Below are 6,167 nucleotides of genomic sequence, written 5' to 3'. Positions count from 1 at the left end.
GATATACAGCTACCTTCTCTTAGTTCAATAAGAAAGGTTTGTACTAATATTGTTTAGACAAGATATTATGTCTACATTTTGTCCTCTGAATAATTACTATGAAGATAACAATATCGTCAATGTATGATTTTAACTGTCCTACTAACCTGGTTTGAAACTGTTTCATTGCTATTTTATCTTTTTTCTCATTAAAACGAGAAGATTAAAAAAAAATACCTAACAGTTACAAAAAAAAAAAAAAAAAAAAAAAAGATATTTATGCAATCATAGCCTCAACTAAATGGGCCCAAAGGGTCATGTCTGCCCCACATACTCCTGCCACTGGGCCCAGAAATCAGGACCTGACAAAAACATGTATGTAAGACAGCTTCCAATACAGGAATATAAGGGCATATATAAATAGGAGTGACAGTTTATGCTATGACAAAACAAAGCATGTATCACAAAAAGCTGTGCAAAGTAAGTTAATATGCAGAAAAAAATAGGAATATATTATGTGTGGAAAGTAGACAAGTGAAGGGGTACGGACAAAGTAAGAAAGAGAGGGTAGAGAGCCAGGAATGAAGAAATGGAGGAAGAGAGGGACTGAGGAAATAGCAAGACAATAATGAATAAGACCTTCTTGCTTCCTCAGACATTTACAAACTACATAACATTTACACATGAGATTATATTACAAATTGAATGCATTTTAATATTACACATTTTTATAGGAACTACCCCAGGGCCCCTTTACACTTTACAAACATCTCACTTTTGAACACTGAATTAGTTCCAGAAAGTACTGGATTATTACTAATGATCAAAACATACAAAAGATCGGAACCTACCTACAATAGCAAAGGCAATCCTGGGCAATAAAGACAAGGCAGGAGGCATTACAATTCCTGACTTAAAATTATACTACAAGGCTACTGTGATAAAATCAGCATTGTACTGGCAACAAAATAGACCTGAGGATCACTGGAATACATTAGAAGATGGTGAAACCTCTACGACACACTCAGCCACATTATCTTTAACAAAGGGGCCAAACATATTCACTGGAAGAAAGATAGCCTCTTTAACAAATGGTGCTGGAAAAACTGGCTCTCTGCATGCCGAAAACGAAAACTTGAACCAGATCCATCACCATGCACTAAGCTAAAGTCAAAATGGATTAAAGATCTAACCATTAAAACAGAAACACTAAATCTCCTGGAAGAGAAAGTAGGAGGAACTCTTGAGGACATTGGGGTAGGCAAAGAGCTTATGAACAAAAACCAAATCACACAGGAAACACTTTAAAGAATTAACAACTGGGACCTGCTCTTACTGAGAAGTTTTTGCACATCAAAAGAAATTACCAACAAAGTGAAAAGACAACCCACAGATTTGGAAAAAATCATGACAAATAAGTTCTCAAAGGTCTGCTCTCTAGAATTTATAAAGAACTAAAAAACACTAGGGCCCCAAATTTAAAGACCCAGTCCAGAAATGGGCATCCGAGATGAACACACACTTCTCAGAGGATGAAATTAAAGAAGCGAATAAATATATGAACAAATGCTCCACATCACTAGCCATCCATGAAATGCAAGTTAAAACAACATTGAGATATCATCTCACCTCAGAAAGGATGGCTATCATAAAGAAATCAACCAACAATAAATGTTGGAGAGGCTGTGGGGGAAAAGGAACCCTTCTCCACTGCTGGTGGGTATGTAGACTGTAACAAATTTGCAACCGTTATGGAAATCAGTGTAGAGACTCCTTAGAAAACTTGGCCTGGAAATCCCATTTAATCCAGCTATTCTTCTACTGGGAATTTTCCCGGAGGATCTGAAAACATCATATCATAGGGATATATGTGTGCCTATGTTTATAGCAGCACAATTTGTGATATCCAAATCCTGGAAACAACTAAGATGCCCATCACCTGAGGAATGGATGAAAAAGATGTGGTATTTTTATACAATGGAGTATTACTCAGTTATAAAGAATGATAAACTCAAAGCCTTTATATATTAATGGATGCCACTTGAAAATATACTCATAAGTGAAATAAACCAGACACACATGTGTAAATATCATATAGTTTCCCTAGTATAAGAACTCAAAAGAAGAAATATACAAACAGAAAGGTATAATACAACTAAAAAGAAAGCAAGAACTTGAGGACTAGACAATGAAAAGAGAGCAAGGAGAAGAGCTAGGAAACATGACAGGGGCAAGCCTTACAGTTATATGTAGAAGATGGGTAAGGCAATGATCCTGAGAATCCTCAGAAGATTCTGGAATCTTGCAGTTAATTGGAATGATTCTCACCCTAACTGTATATACAGACACATGTGAACTAATCAACTGCATTGAAGATGGTAATTTGTAATAGTAGGTTCATGCTTGGATTGCCTGTCATTCTGGTCTTCTGAATTCGGGCTGCTTGTCATGACATGCCAGTTGCTGCTGTGCTGTCTCTCAGGTAGATGATTGTTCAAAAAGAAGGGGGTAGTGAATGAAGGCAGGAGACAGGAAAAGGAATGGTGTGGGACTGTCCTGCTACAAGGTTGTATATGGTTAGGTTTCTGGACTTATGTGTAAACGCAAGAATTATATAATTCTTTATGCCCATTTTTAAAATATATTTTAATTTTTTAAATGTTTTCTCATCATATTCTGTAGGAACTTAAAGTTCAACATATCAATACTTGAAGAAAAATACTCGTTCCATGTTATGCCTAAGATGTTTGATATTCAGACAGATAGTGTGATTAAGCTTCTCTTCTGGATGGTTAACAACCTAAGTTTGCAGACCAAATTAGAGAAAAAAGAGGGCCACAAGGAAAGCCAACATTTTGGCCCTAGCCTTCCAAGGTCAATTAAGACTCAGGACATACGAGAACTTGTACTGTAATGTCATGTAACTCAGCAGTGTCCAAATTTTCTGATCAAGGAGATTATGGGGCCAAAGAGGAAAGTGATCGATAATGTAGAGTGTGCCTAAGGAGAGTCACATGGAGAGAAAACATTCTCTCAGGCTTTCACGGGGAGCACATTGGCCAAGCAATGGCCGTGACTCATTCACATGGCTGACAATGACAAAGGATCTACAATCTGAGGTACAAGATCTCAGGATAAATCCTGAGGGGATTTCACTGACCTTATCAGACCCAAAAGCTACAACTCTTGTTGCATAGGCCTTGCTTTATCTTGGTCTTAACCATCCAGCAGAAAAGTATAAAAATGAAGTATAAGAAGCCAAGCCATGGTGTTATGTTGAGCTGTAGGAGACTTAGGTCAACAATTTCTGACACTGCCAGTCAAGCAGAAGACTATTATGGATTACTGGATTCATTTAAAATATTTTGCTGAGTTAACACACCTATAATATTCAAATGACGGAACTAAACAAAAAAAGGGATATATAAATGAATGTCCATTTTGTATCTGTGTATTCAAAACGGTTAAGATAGATAGTTACATTCTCTTAATGAATAGAGGGAACTGTTCTAATGGTGTTTGTAAACAGGATATCATGTCTGCATCTTGTATAGCAAATAATCACTACGAAGAGAGTATGCAATGTGCTAATTACTGAAACTGTCCTACCAATTTGGAAAAAAAAAAAGGTCTGAGCCTATATTCAATCAATCCTGTGAATGCCACCTCATTCAGATCTCAGTCCAGCTCTTCCTGGGCTGTGCAACCCCAGTGTGTTGGTTACTATACAAGCCCTAACCACTTTGCTTCACTTCACCATAAACTCCTTTCCCTGACTCAACCCACAATGTACAGCTAAAGCAATTTTTCTAAAATGCAAACCAGACAATCGAATCTAGCCCAATTCACATAGTCCCACACTGCTAAATACTATAGTGTCATTTCAAAGATGAAGACATGTGTCACAACAAATATGCAAATTTAAAAATAATTAAATGCTATTTGCAAAACCTCCATTGGGCAAGAGGGGCAAACTCAAATGTCTAAAGCAGCACTGCATGATGTAACTGCAGCCAGTGAGTATCAGTCAAACCAGACTGACTTGAATGGAGACGGGGAGGTGCAGCAAGTATGGTGGAATATGAGCTTCGTGTTACCAAATGTCTTGAACTTCCAAGAAAATCCAGAAATTCAGTTTTCATGTGAAATGTATCAATTTTAAATGCTGGCATTTCAAATATCTTTTAAAATATTTGATCACTTTGACTAAATAGTCACATATCACATTCAGTTTCTGACCTCTGGGTTATATTGATTCATTCACTCATCCTACACTGCTACATACTATACAGCCATTTTAGTATTTAGTGCTTATTACATGACAGACAATATTCTGGGCAGAAGGGACACTGCGGGGGAAAAAAAAAAAAAGACAAATCCTTGCCCAATTTGTAAATACTATAAAGACAGAATATAGAAATACATCATAAACTATTTGCAATTATTTAAGGTAGTAGGATGGTAGTTTCAAGGGACTATTTCCATCTGTGTTCATTTTTTTACAAGATGTATTACTTTGGTAAAACCCAAGTAACTCTTTTTATAATTTCTACTGATTTTCTATTCAATACACTCCCTAACGCTGCTGCCCACTTCGTCTTGGCCACCATCTCCAGTTCACCCATTCCTAAGCGCCACGACCTGTTTACTTAACGGCCCCTCAGAAAGGAAAGCTCTCTACCTTACCCCCATCTACTCTCACGTCTATTATGCACATGGCCTAGCTCTACTTCTACAACAAGCAAGCTCCTGCTCATCTCTCATGCCGGATGAACTTTCACTGTACTGACAGAAGGTAAAAGCAAAAGCCCCACTGTCTGTGTATAATTAAAATCATTATCATTTGTATCACTGACAACCAAGTGTCAAAATAGAAGCAGTACTTGATATTCTGTAAGTCCTGGTTTATCAAGACAGTAAAGAAGTCTACTTCTACATTTTCAAAGAGCCAATCACCACACCACAGAGCATCTAAGAATTAGGGCTGACATCCTCTTCACAGATCTGTGGCAAGTCAACCGACATCGCTGGCGGACTTCGAGGATTACTAAATTAATGATGTGAGAAAATTAAACAGTTTGAATTGTTAGCCTCTAAGAACATCTCAGATCCTTAATTCCTTAAGTACCATCTCAGAATGAGCGCGTACTGCACTCAGGGGTGAAGCCTAGGAGACAGTTTTTAACAACTTTTGCTGAAAATGACGGCTCCTTGTCTAGTTTCTATGGAAACAGCCGTCAACTGACAAAAATAGGACAAGTGCTTTAAAATAATAATTCAAGCAAAGCACACACAGGATGGAGGGCTTAAGAAAATGAGAAAGGAGAGAAGAAAGAAAGAAAGAAAGAAAGAAAGAAAGAAAGAAAGAAAGAAAGAAAGAAAGGCGCAGGGCTGCAGCCCCGCTCCCAAGCCCACACCCGCACCCGCGCCCCTGCCCGCGGCCGGCCGGCATGCCGGGATCGCGGGGATCGCGTCCTCCAAGCACGTGCTCCCCTCTCCCTGGCTGCCCCTCCGCCGAGGGCCGCTCGGCGCACGGGTGGCTCGCGTAGGACGAAAGTGGTTTTCGTGGGCAAGTTTTTAGAGATCATCGCATCGCGCACCGTTCAGACAAGCGCCCTGGCGCTCGCCGCCCAATACCGGCAGACGTCCGGGATCCGGGAACGCGGAAGGGGGACGCGCGCGACCCCGCGCCACAGGCGCGGCCACGGGAAGGGCGGGGCGTCCCGCCAGAGCAGGTAGGCCGCTGCCCGCGCCCCCTCCCGGCCTGCCGCCCCGCCCGGCCGGCCGCTGCTCCTCGCCGGCGCCCGCCGCCCCAGCTCCCGTTCTCGCCCCGCCCGGCCCCGCAGTCCGCCCGACTCCGAGGAGAAGAGCGGAGGCGTCACCGTGAGGACTCACTGACAAGCAGTGGCCACGGCCGACTCCGGCGACGCAGCTCTGCGCAGGCGCGTGCCCGCGCCCGAGGCCCCGCCCCCACTTCCCGTCCGCCGTTTGGCGCGCGCCTTGGCTCCGCCCACCCCGGGCCGCCCCGAAGTTAGCCTCTCCGCGGGTCCTGGGCCGCGCGAGCACCGCGGCGCTCGGGCTCCCCCGCGCGGCCGGAGGGGGGCGTGCCCGGGCCTGGCCTCCGGAGCGGGATCTCGGGAAGGACACGCGGACAAGGTCGCGCGGGCGCGGCTCCTGGGAGGGCAGTG

General features: G+C 42.5%; 1 protein-coding gene across 3 annotated transcripts in view; it reads right to left on the bottom strand.

Moving 5' to 3' along the window:
* Positions 1-5,957, bottom strand: part of Oma1 (OMA1 zinc metallopeptidase) — a 108,693-nt gene extending 102,736 nt beyond the window's left edge. Inside the window, exon 1 of one of the 3 annotated variants that reach the window (XM_004642591.2) lies at positions 5,875-5,957. The gene's annotated coding sequence lies outside the window, so the exon portion shown is untranslated. Of the gene's footprint in view, positions 1-5,579; positions 5,624-5,861 lie in introns of those variants that run through there. The other 2 variants (XM_023702687.1, XM_023702688.1) reach the window with 2 other exon arrangements.
* Positions 5,958-6,167: the final 210 nt, after the last annotated feature.

The sequence above is a fragment of the Octodon degus genome, unplaced genomic scaffold (assembly GCF_000260255.1).
Source record: "Octodon degus isolate 3935 unplaced genomic scaffold, OctDeg1.0 scaffold00156, whole genome shotgun sequence".
In the NCBI taxonomy this organism is placed as follows: Eukaryota; Metazoa; Chordata; class Mammalia; order Rodentia; family Octodontidae; genus Octodon; species Octodon degus.
Note: the sequence above shows the minus strand (reverse complement) of the source record. Positions and strands in the feature narration are given on the sequence as shown.